Source organism: Glycine max, chromosome 3, assembly GCF_000004515.6.
Source record: "Glycine max cultivar Williams 82 chromosome 3, Glycine_max_v4.0, whole genome shotgun sequence".
Lineage (NCBI taxonomy): Eukaryota > Viridiplantae > Streptophyta > Magnoliopsida > Fabales > Fabaceae > Glycine > Glycine max.
In genome coordinates this window covers 30039338-30053098 of record NC_016090.4, presented here as the reverse complement: position 1 = coordinate 30053098, position 13761 = coordinate 30039338, and the positions used below count along the sequence as shown (strand labels likewise).

General features: G+C 29.9%; 1 non-coding gene across 1 annotated transcript; it reads right to left on the bottom strand.

Annotated features, from left to right (window-relative positions):
- Positions 1-12578: 12578 nt before the first annotated feature.
- MIR10414 (microRNA MIR10414) lies at positions 12579-12680 on the bottom strand. Its single transcript, NR_161675.1, has one exon. It is a non-coding gene; the product is annotated as a microRNA MIR10414 (primary transcript).
- Positions 12681-13761: the final 1081 nt, after the last annotated feature.

Genomic DNA, 13761 nt, shown 5'->3' with positions numbered 1-13761 from the left:
TGGGCAAGGTTTTTTTGTATGATGTCAACCAAAGCTATTTTTGCCGATATCGGTTAAGATTTTATTTAGAAGATGTTGGTTAGGGTTATTTTCTCACTAACGTAGTCATGGGAATTTTTTGCTGACGTCGGCCAAGGATTTTTTTGGTCGTTGTCATCCAGACTTTTTCAATCGATGTTGATCAATGATTTTTTTGGCCGACATTGGCTAGATTTTTTCTACTAACATCGGTCATTGTTAACTTTTGAGTAGACACCTGTCAGGGTTTTTCAGTTGATGTCAGTTAGGTTTTTCCAACCAACATCAGCCAAAGCTATTTTTTAGCTAATATCAGTTAGGGTTATTTTTCAACCAATGTTAGCCAGGGTATTTTGGCTGATGTCAACTAGATTTTCTTAGTCGGCATCGATTAGGATTTTTTTTGCTGACATCGACTATGATTTTCTAGCTAACATCAGCCATAACTATTTCTTAACCACATTAGCTAGGTTTTTTGGTTGATGTTGGCTAGGGTTTTTCCTGCTAACACCAGCTAGGTATTTTTGAGTGACATCGGGCATGACTATTTTCAGTCGACATCGACTAGGTTCTTACAGTCAACATCCATTAGAGTTTTTTTTGTTGATATCGATCAGTGCTATTTTTTAGCCAACATCAGCCAAGGCTATTTTATAGTCGATGTTGGGTAGGGTTTTTTGTCCGACAATGGTTAGGGATATTTTTTAGCCAACTTCGACTAGGTATTTTTTGGCCAATGTTGACCAATAATATTTTTCGACCGACATAGGGTAGGTTCTATTGGTCGACATCTACCAAGCTATTTTTTAGCTGATATTGGGTAGATTTTTTTGTCAACACCTGCTAGGATTTTTTAGGCCGACATTGGCTAAAAATAGCTTTGGTCAATGTTGTTCGAAAAGGCCTTAGCCGGTGTCGGCCAAACAAATCCTAGCCGACGTTGGTAAAAAAACCTAGTCAACATCGGCTGAAAAATAGACTCAACCAATGTTAGCCGAAAATAGCCCCAGCTGACAAATATTCCCGGCATACTTTGACAAAAAAAACCCTATTTGATGTAGACCGAAAAATAGTCTTGGTTGATGTTTGTTTAAAAACATCATTGATTATGGTCAGACAAAACAATCCTAGTTAAAGTTATCAATATTTTGTATTTTTAAATTATTAAAAATTGAAAAATATTTTTAATTAATATTTCAAAATTAGATTGTGTTTGTTTTCTATAAAGTTTAATATTAAAATTTCATCTATTTAAAATATAAAATTGAAATTTTGCATATGGAGGAAATTGAATTGCCTTATCCAAACAATGAATTTAAAATTGAAGAAATTTGAATTGATTTATCCAAAAAAATCATTTGAAAAATGAAGGAAATTAAAATCAAAGTAATTCAAATTCTAGGCATTTCAAATTCACCTGAAATTTTGAAATTCCTAATCCAAACACAAGGTTAGGGTTTTTTTATAGGATGTGTGTTTATTGTTTAAGGTTGGTTGATTGTTTCTCATGTTTCATTTTTAACCAAAGTATAATAATATAATTAAAGTTTTTTTCTTTTTCTACTAGTTTTTTGTGGGGAGTGACTAGTGAGATATTTTTCACAAATTTTGATTTTGATTTTTTAGTTCAATTATGTAGCTGATTAGTCAGACTGAATCACATTTGTAGTCCCCCAAGTTTTATTTTAAAGAAATAGTTATAAAGTTTAATTTTCATCTATGGTAAAAAAAAATGTTTTGTGAACTATAAATCATGTTAGGCATGAATTTTAAGAGTTATGAAAAATTGTTTGAGTTGAATTGGTTTTAAAAAAAATATAACCCTAATAAAATTGACTATATCATATTTGGGTTGATTGTAATTGGTTCACCTAATAAAATAAAATAAAATAAAATAAGAAATCACAATAAATGAAGGATAAATTATTTTTTAGTTCCTAAACTTTTTAGAAATTTTGTTCATAGTTTTTGAACTTTTTTTCCTTATTTTTAGTCTTTTAACTTTTTTTCTTGTCCATATTTTGAATTTTTTAAGGGACTAAAAGTAATGACGGAATAAAAGTTGAGATTCTAAAAATAAGGACTAAAAAATAGTTGAAGGACTAAAAACACACAACAAAAGTTTAGAGACTAAAAACAAAAATTATAAAAAGTTTAATAACTAAAAAGATAATAAACCCTAAAATGAAAGAAAACTAATGGATAATATAAAAATTATAATATAGAATTACACTATAAATAACTAAATCTATGAAAAAACATAAATAATTAAAAAAATAGTGTGGGTTTAAATTGGCTCGGGTTTTACATGTTCAAATATGATACTCAAAAGGATGTCATTAAGTTTATAATTTTAAAATCTAAACTAAATCAATTATATCAATCTAATTTTTTTTCTTCGGCTTGGTTCAATTTGATCGAATCGATCTGTATCATATTCACCCTTAATATCAAGTCTCTTGTGCATAAAATAAGAAAAAGATTTTTAAGATAAAAACATGCACATTTTGGGTATATATATTATATTAATAAATGATTTTTATATAAAAATAAAACTTATATATTACAATTATATTAAATATTAGTATAATATTTCATATTATTAGTTGTGTCTATAATATTTATATTAATGTCCAAAATCTAAGAGGACTATAAATCTTAAATTTTATAACTTTTTCCATTATTAAATAATAGGATTTACTATTTTTTAAATTCACTAAACTTTTTAGAATTTCTAGTCGTGGACTTTTTTACTAGTTTTGGTCCATTAATAAAAGTAAGGACAGAAAAAAGAAGGTTAAGAGCCTAAAAGTAAAGATGAGAAAAAAAATCAAAGGATGTTGACCATTAAAAAAAATAAGAACTATAAATAGAAATCTAAAAAAGATTAAGGATTAAAAAGATAATAAAACCTAAATAATATTTTTCTAGTGTCTCTTATGGAAACAAAGCTTTCATTTTCCCAAAATAAATTAATTTAAATACACACTAATTATATTTTTATCAATTTTCAACATCATATTTAATTTATGAGGTTTTATAAGGATGGAGGGTTTTAATTTCTTTGTTAGGTCTTCTTTAATGCAATCAACACCAAACAAACCACTAGATATAAGGACTTCAACAAAGGCAATATCCTTTCGAGATAATGTTTTGGGTAATAAATAGGCTCCTCATGTGATGGGAAAAGAGGATTTGATAGCACAAAATCTTGTGTGTAGGTGAAGCATGAAAATGGTGACAAATCTTGATTTTTTTCAAGAAATTGTGAAGTCCATGGCTAAACACAAGCTAATGTTTTAGTCCTCAAACTTTTACGAAAATATGGGTCACAACATTATGAGGGATAAGTTTAGAAGATATGGCATATGAGTGGTGGTTTTGACATTATGGATACTAACAATGGTTTCTTCACAATGAAATTTGATTTGCCAATACATAAAGAAAGAGCGACTATTGAGGTTTTTTGTATGTTATTTAATCATTCATCCCTTTGAATTTGAAACCTAGATTGTGAATCCCTATATCACTAATTGTGAATCATGAACCATAAATCCTTATGTTTGAAATGACCTACAAGAAAATGAGAGCTTGCATTTTCATTCTTTGATTTGGATCACCAATCCTTTTCACTAGTTTGAAAATTGAACCCATAATATGTTTTAATTTTACTCATATAAGCATGCTTGAATTGATGTTATGGGTGCTACCCTAAGTGCAATTTTGTGACTTTCATTGGTTTTGCTTGCAAATTTGGAACTCTTTGTTTGATTTTGTGACTTTCAAGTCTTTCATAAAACCAAGAATTATTGTAGATGGAGACAAGTTCATATTCTACACACCTTGAGAGTATAATTAGAGATGTATCACGAAATAACTCAAGTTTAGTCTAATACATTAGACATAATCAATTCCATTAAGTAGAAAACCTAAAAAATGATCATAAATAAAGCACATGCTCATAAACTAATGTACTAAAAAAATAGGTGAATTTGATGATAACAAGACAAACATGTTGTTGACTAGTTTGCAATATCTCATAGTTTGAATGTCATTTCGATTAAGAAAATTATCAAACATATGAACCAAAATCTTGCACAATTACCATGTGAGGCATCATACAGAAACATAATTACATATTCACATTCAAAGATTAAAAATGATTTACTAAATTTTTAATATCATGTCGGAAATAACAAATATATTTTTATTACTAATCAGTTCGTTTCAATCGGGTGCAGTAGTCCCATAATTTTTTCATTTTCTTCTCTTTGTTGGCAAAATTGTTGTTCATTATCACCGATAGGGTGGTTCATCATTCCAAACCAATCCAACAAAATTAACAATTTGAATTGAACCAATTAAATTGGTTCAGGTTTTTTTCCTATTTAGGTTGGATTTGAACCAAACCAATTGAAATCTGATGTTGATTGGTTCAAGAATTAGATTCATACTTTTCAAATTAGAAGTAAACCAACTATAATTTATTATTATTCTTCTTCTTTTTAATGTTTATTTTACCTACTATTGTGTTTTTTTGAATCTTTTCATTGTGTTTTATTTTAGCTTTCCTTTGGAATCAAGGTTTATGTTGAATAAATTTTTTTAATTATTATATATAGAAGGAGTTTTATGATTTAATCAATTAATCATGTGTTATTTTTTTATATAATTTATGTTATTATTTTAGTTGGTTATAAGTCAATAGCATTCAAATATATTACTTATATTATATTATGACATCATTATTTCTCATAAATAGGACACAACCATGTTATTTTAAAAAAAATAAAAAAAATGAATTGATCAAATATCTAATGATTCAAATTGTACACTCCACAACATTATTTTCATCTCCAACATGCACTTGCTTAACTTTTTTATGCTCCACATTAGCTTGAATATTCAACTTTGCTTTAGTAGGGTCCATACCATCCTCTTCATCTTCAACATGTTTATGCTTTTATTCATTTTCTCTTTCAACTTTTAAATAGACAACTTCCTGCTTTAGGGTGACAATTCTTTCAAGAGATTGCTTAAATTCCATGGTCAATTGTTGATAAATACTTTTGAGATCCTCATGTCAAGTGAATGATGTTTCGAATAAGAAAAATCATATTCATTCTCATTGATGGTCTCCATAAGAATATCATATTTGTTATATTCTTTTTTGTGGTTACTAATTAGGGAACTATTTATTTATGACAACACAAATTAGTATAAAATAAAGGCGATGACAATTGCATACCAATAATATAAATGTATTTTATAAAAATTCATTTCTCTAATCAAGTAAATTCATACCAAATTATTATTAAAAGTCATTTAAATGACTTTCTGACCTTTACCCATATTTTTTCACACTTCCAATATAGGAAAGTAGCATTTTCTCGCAGCATTTGAAGAAAGTTTCATAGATAATTGTTCTTCGGCCCAAACCTACATTATTGACATGGTTTGTTAAAAAACTACACATCAATAAAAAAAACTAACACAATATATTATGTAAACCAAATATTCTATATGAGAAACTTCAAATGCATAAAAAGTGTACTTACAACACTATTACACAACTTCATAGCCATACTTGAGACTTATTTTTCCATTGTATAAAATAATTTGATACTCGACCAAGGTTCAAAACAAGATAATTATATGTCACATCCCTCCAATTGTACTAATCTAAAGAATATAAATCATCCAAATACTTTAAGAATCCAACCTTCATATAATGATTTACTTTGAGAAAATAAAATTTCGCAAATGCCAAACATTTATAAAGTCAACAAAAGTTGTCAATCTGTTTGTTACTAGGATATGATTTTAGTATATCAGTAATTGTACTAAGATTTATAGGTTTTTCTCCAAACAATGATTATGTTTGACTTTCAACTTTGTCCTTAAACAACACCTCTTGGCTTGTTATGCGTATTCCTAATGCAAAACACACATCTAAAGGATTAAATGCAACATTTTTAGTTCTGACCCTAAATGCTCAATAACTTAACCTACAACCTAACTCAATAGTTGGGTACAAATTTGAAAATTATCAAATATTTTTAGAGTCTATCTAAGCAAAGTGATCTTTATCCATTTCCTTTGTGTAGCAGTCAAATTATTATTCACGTCAACCAAATTTTTTGATATACATACATGGCTGATGTGTATCTAGAAAAATGATACAATCATCAAATCATAATAAATTATAAGGAATTCATTAATTCAAACAAATTAACATTAATTACATATCTTTTTAGAGCCAACATCAAAATGATACAAGGACTGTTAGTACTCGGTACCTCTTTGGTATCAGAGCCATTATTTAGCTCTGGATAGACATAGAGATCTAACTTGTACTAACAGTCCTATTAACAAATTTTCGACAAAATCCTTTGAAGACTTATCTGAAACTTTAGAAAGTCTAACAAAAACACAAAATTTGTTGTTTAACAAAGTACAAACTTTAGAAAATAAAGCTAACGATATTTTGGATATTCTTAAATCTAAAGACCAACAAATTCGTTTTTCTACAAACGAACTCAACAAAATCACAACACAGCTTTCTAAACTATCTTTAGGAAAGACCACTAGTCAAACCTCAAATAAATTTGTCTTAACAAAGCCAAGAAAATGAGAACAATACCATTTACTGGAACCTCACAAACAGTTTCAGGACACAGTCCTGTGACTGAATCTATAAACCAACATCCTGGAATCCTAGATAGATTATTTAGAAGAACAAACTCCTGAACCAGACAACTAGAACAAATAGTAGACATAGAATCCAATATTGATATTGGGTCAAATTCTAGGATAGACTCCCTAAATCCTAGACAATTATACAACCTAAACTGGTTAAGTTCTAATAGAACTAGTTTATACAAATACGGAAGGATTGATGACTTTCATCTTCCAGATGAAAGACACGAGATTATCAGATTAATCTTAGAACAAACAGGACGACAACTTCTTAGTACAAATAGAAGATATGTACACCTAGGGTTAATTGCCATAGGCATCAGGTCTCTAACAAGATCTTTCGTGGGAGCTAAAGCTTTTGTAGTGCTCTTCGATCAAAGGTTCAGAGATAATAATTCTTAGGCCATAATAGGGATGATAGAAATAGATATGAACCAAACAGTCTCCTTGATTTATATCGCCCCTAACTACACAATGAATCTTAGTGATTTCATACAAAACATAAACTTAGAAGTCCAGACAGTAGGTTTTGGAAGAAACTTTGTGGGACATAACTTACACTTGGATATCACCTTCATAGGCAGAATAAGTGATCAAATATCCCCTAGATACAGGATAAACACTAATCCTTTAGTGATAGCCTTATCATATGATGGAATTCAATTTTTGCCACCCGAAATCTTTGATTCCTCTAGAACTCAAAATAATCAATGGCAAACACATATTGATGACCTCTCCTGGATCAACTATAATAAAAAACAAAAGAAATAGTCTTTCAGTAAGATTTACTGATTATGAAGACATACAAAACCCTCCAGAAGAGAAGATGGAACCCTCTAGAATGTCTATGATGAATTTATGGCATTGCTCATATTTTGAACCATATATTCCCTATGAGGAACATAAACAAACTGAAATCTCTTTTTCAGAAAAAAATTTCCTTTCCCAAAAACTCCTTAAAGCAGTTGAAAAATGGGAAGAAGACAAGAAGTGTCAAGGACAAAGTTTCATAAATAATGAAACAGATCCTGATGACACTGATGAAGATGATGAATATGTTTTCAGACAAAAATTATTCTCATCAATAGATAAAGAAAATTCAGATACAAAAAGTATTGAGGATTTACTTGAGAAGATTGATTTACATGAATTTTATGAAAAAGAAATCAACTTCAAAATACTTTAGAAATTAATTCCAAGATTGATGAAACAGAATCACTAGTTTCATTTCCTGAATCTTATAAAGGTCTCATGGCTGATGCTTCTGGTACTAGTTCAAATTTTACCCCTTAATTTGATTATAGTATGGAAGACTACCAGATGGGATTCCTCCCCCATGAAAAAGTTATCACCCGAGTAGACTTAGCTCTAGGAGATAATATAAAATCTAAAGGGAAAAGGCTGCCCATAGAACCAATAGTCAATATGCCATCCCTTTTACTAAACATAGGAAGTGTAGACCCCCAATTACTTCCAAACTATATAGAATAGTGGACTTCTGCTGTTATATGAGACTATAGGATGAACCATGAAAGTCATGTATCCACCAGCCAAGACATGATAGCAAGAGCTGAAACATATCTAGGAGATATAGCTAGAGCCTAATGGGAATCGTTTAAACAAACTTTCCCAAAACAAATCAAAACAAATCTAGTAGACCCTGGTCCAAACATCTACAATTTCTGTAGCCTAATACAGAGAATCTTTATAGCCTAATCTGTAAATGATGGAAATACCATCAGACAAAAAATTTATCTAGGTAACCTAGAAAGACTCTCTATAAGTTACTTTGGTAAAATAAAAGAAATTACCCAAGACTGCCTAATGTATGCCTCTATAGTAGGAGGATTTACCAATAAATCTTTAGGAGAAAAATTATTCTTAAAACTCCCCGGTAAATTAGGACAAAAAATTAGAAACAGTTGGGATGATGACCAAATTGACCTAGTCATGAACAATCTAACCGTCATAATCCAACACATAATGAAAGTGATGGAAGATACATGTACCAACATAGCCATTAACAAACAAATATAAATGGTTGATTCAGTGATATGTAAACAGATTTACACTCCTCAACAATACCATAAAGAAATTAGGAGAAAAAGGCCTCAGTACAAACCTCCCAATAAACAACCCTCTAGGAAAAAGAATCCAACTTGTAGGTATTCTATTAGAGCCTCTAATTCTAGAAAACCTACTCTTAACAAAGAAAGATATGTTAGAAAACTCAGAGATAACAAAACATACACAAAGCAACTAGAGTGCTATGCTTGTCACCAACCAGGACATTACTCCAAAGATTGTCCAAGCAAAACCAATCTACTTACACGAGAAGCAAAATTAATAAAAAGTTGTAGGATGAATCTCATTCTCATATATGAGACAATGTCTATTGACTCATAAAGATATTCAATAGTTAATTGGTCTGACTATACTTCTGAAAAAGAAGAAGTTAACAAAGATTATAAAATCTTAAACGAATTCACTAGAAATGAGTACACTAATCTATACCCAGTGGATGATAAATATAATCATTATGGAGAAATCCTTGATGATTTGGGATACAACCTTCAAAACATAATTAAATGACTGTGAATATGAAATACAATTCCACATAGGACCTGATCATAAGGAATGTCATTTTAGTAAAAGATATCCTCACAAAACGTTAAGAGCTCATTGTAGTTTATGCTACAAGAATTTTTGCAAAACTTGCGTACAAACGGTTTTGAAAATAGAATTTCCCGATTTTAAGAAGGAAAATGATTCGGGAAATAAAATTATGAATCGTAGGATTTCCACTTTGGAAATCAGATTAAACCAGATGGAAAAAATGAGATTTTCTCTACGAAAATTTTGAAAAAAACAGAAATAAATTTTTTTCTTGAAGAACATACAAGTGGGCTTATGGCACAACAAAACAAAGATTGCATTCCCATAATTTGCAATAAAAAGAAAAATAAAGGCCTACATATTTTGGTTAAAATAAATTTTCCCAAAATAAATAAATTTGACCAAACTAAAGTAGTTTTACAAGCTTTGGAAGATACTGGTTGTTCTTTTACTTCCATATGCAAAAGTGTTGTACCCCAACATAATTGTTTTAGAAGTAATATAATAACTAAAACCATAACCATGTCTAGAGACATAAAACTAATGATACAGAAACTAGAAATTTCACCATCCAATTATCTACAAATTGTGATATTTTTGGCAACAAAATTTTTATAAATAAAGCAAACGTTGTAGATTTGCAACCAGCCAAAAAAAATGATTTTAGGACTTGACTTTATCGTACATGATAATAGATCAATCACTATTACAAAAGATTACTTATTAATTTCTACAAACTCACAAATGTCACCCATAATATACGAACTCACATCAGAGTTACGAACAAAGCGTGGTGATGCCCCCACTAATACTAGTAGCCAATGTCCTTGTGACATACCTGGTAGTTGTAAAATAAAAGAACCAAAAAATTATGGTAGGATAAGCACTTTAGAAACACCCCATGATTCTTACTATGAAAATATTTTAGACAGCAATAAAACAAAAACTGAGCTACAATATGAATTATTGGGAAAAAGATCCTCTTATATGCAAATTAGAAATTATAAACCTAGACCTGATAATTAAAACTAAAGATATTTAGTATGGGAATTTCGAACAAGAGAAATGTAAAAACCACATAAAATCCTTCTTGGATCTAAAGGTTATAGTACCCAGTACTAGTCCTCACAGAAGCCCTGCTTTCATTGTTAATCAACATTCAGAACAAAAAAGAGGAAAAACTAGAATGGTTTGTAATTATAAAAGACTTAATGATAACACTCACATAGATGGATACACTATTCCTTCTAAAGATGTGTTGATAAATAGGATACAAAAAGTCAAATGGTTTTCAAAATTTAATTTAAAATCAGGATTTCACCAAGTTAAGATGCATCTTGACTCAATAAAATGAATTGTCTTTTCTTGTTGAGAAGGATTATTCGATTGGAAAGTAATGTCTTTCGGATTAAAAAATGCACCACAAATTTTCCAAATAAAAATGGATAATATTTCTGGAAATTACAAATAATTCACTTGTACATATATAGATGATGTACTTATTTTTTTGAAAAATAAAGAAGAACACTATTTACATATTAAACAAGTTCTTCATTTATTTGAAAATTTTGGCTTAATTATCTCAAAGTCAAAAATGGAGATTTACAATACTCATATTTCTTTCCTAGGAACATAAATAGGAATCGGAAAAAATAAGGCTTAAGCCTCACATCTCCCAAAAAATTCTTGGTTTTCCAGATAAAATGGAAGATATAAAAACCCTAAAAGCCCTTCTAGGCCTGCTTAATTATGCAAGAAATTTTATTAAAGACTTAGGGAAATACACAACTCCTCTTTACAACAAAACATCTTTAACTGGATAAAGAAAATTTAATATAGAGGATATAAAATTAGTTCAAAAAATTAAAGAAATGGTTAACAATTTACCCTATCTATCTCTCCTATTAGATTCTGACTATCTAGTCATAAAATGTGATGGTGGTGAACAAGGATGAGGAGCTATCCTAAAGAAAAAGAAAAATAAATATGAAAAAATTCATGATGAAGAAATTTGTAGGTATGCTTCAGGAAAATACCACACAAAACCACAAGTATACTCAACCTCTACAGATTGCGAAGTAGATGCTGTGATAAATACCTTAGAGGGATTTAAACTCTTCCTGGTCAATAAAAGCAAAATTACTATAAGAGCTGATTGCGAAGCAATAGTGACTTATGGTAGCCAACAAATAAATATTGATAAAAAACCTCACAAAAGATGGCTTTTATTCCAAGATTATGTTTATCATAACGGAATAAAAATAAATTTTGAACACATAAAAGGAGTTCAGAATGTTGCTGCTGATATTCTTTCTCATTTTGCAAGGATACAACAAGATGAAGCCTTCTAAGGTCTCCTATCAAAACATAAAACAAAAAATGAAATTCGGCAATCAAGAATTGCTCGTACTTTCAAATGAGTTTCACTACCCAGGTAGAGAAGCCTTCAACGATAAATTTAATTGCCTTATTGATAATATTTGGAATATTCCAAAGCACACAAATAATAATGAGCAATTTGTCTATTCAGTAAAAAAGGCATAATTTGTGCCTTATACAATTTATGTATAGCAGATAAAATGAAGAAGGCCCTTGAGCCAGAAACCATGACCATAGTCATAAATGCTGACCAAACCAAAACCTGCCACAAAACCTACAAGGACTCAGTCAGCCCGAATGTCCCTGAACCAATAAACAGCTTGAGCCTAGACAACTTCAAGAAAATACAAAAACTACTATTTAGGGTACACAACAATCAAACCCAGATTTCAAGCCTTTACATAGGTGTGCATGCTTATTTCAACTAGAAATTTGGATGCACCAATAAAACCTCATTCTATGAAGACAAAACTAATTGTCCTTGCAAAATAAAATTCCTTTTCAGAAAAGCCAGATTAGACCTGGACCAGTTCAAGTCCTTCAGATATGAGGACTTGGCAATTTCCACAAAAAGTCTTCTGGACTTTGGATGTTTAGAATCAATCCTGATTCCTCCATTAGACAGATTTGAAGGGTTTAACCCCTCAATTAATGAAGCTATAAACCTAATACAGACATATATAATGGATTACATTTCCATCAAAATAATAACCTGCCCGAGCAATTTTTCTGCTCAAAATTATCCATGCCATGTTATGAAACTCTTACTAGAGGACCATAGAGGTTTTCTCTGTCTATTCAATGATGAATATGAGACTTGGGATGTACATGGTAACATACAGTACCAATACATCCTCATGAGGGCACAAATACAAGGGTACCAATGGTTCTTCTCAGATTCAGACAAAAGAGAGTTTGACCTGATAAGAGAAACCCATGACACAAAGCTCTTCCAGCCATCATACAATGAGAAGTTTTCATTCCTTTCCCAGTTGATCAAAACAATAAATTGGTTCAATTTTTCCAAAAAGATAAGAAAGATAAAGAGATCTATGAAGCTAGCGGATGTCATGGATAGCAAACTCCTCTTTTTCCATCCACTGATCTTTCTATGGAAGACTCATTAGACATTTTCTGCTCTGGAAACATCCAAGAAGAAAAAGAAAATGTTACTATTACAATGTCATCAAAGAGTTGATCAAAAGACAGAAGCATCTTGTCAAAATACAGTTGTAAAATTTAAGCAGGAATCTTTGCTTTTGTCGAGACTCTAACACTGAGTATATCCATAAATATGTATTGTAAAATGGGCCATGTGACAAAGTAAATGAATAGTAATTTTACTATTCTTGACTGATGGGGCCTTTTGCCGCTTTCTTTATGTTTTCTCTATATAAAGAGCCCCAGGGCTCAGTTGTCAGCATAATAGACAGATACTAGAAAACTAGTGATAGAATAATTGGGTACAAATTTGAAAATTATCAAATATTTTTAGAGTCTATCTAAACAAAGTGATCTTTATCCATTTCCTTTGTGTAGCGGTCAAATTATTATTCACGTCAACCAAATTTTTTGGTATACATACATGACTGACGTGTATCTAGAAAAAATGATACAATCATCAAATCATAATAAATTATAAGGAATCCATTAATTCAAAAAATTAACATTAATTACATATCTTTTTAGAGCCAACATCATTATCACCTTGCTTATGTTTTCTTATTTTTATGACCAATTGTTGCTTTTAGTTGATTGAATGAACAAGTAATTAGCTTTCAAATAAGAGAAATAAATACCAGCTAATTAGTATGCATTCAAAATTTTAACTATATCATTAGAACAAGTTTTATAATATATAAGCAAGTATATCATGATTAAATATTAAACGTAAATATGAAAGAAATGTATAACGACTCATCATTACATGAAACTAGAAAAAAAAAATATCAAAGTAAAAAACTTTATTTTTATTAATTAAAACTCTTTAATTAATTTAATTACTGAATGTACTTTTAAATCTTTTTCAAATTTCCAAGGACAAAACCT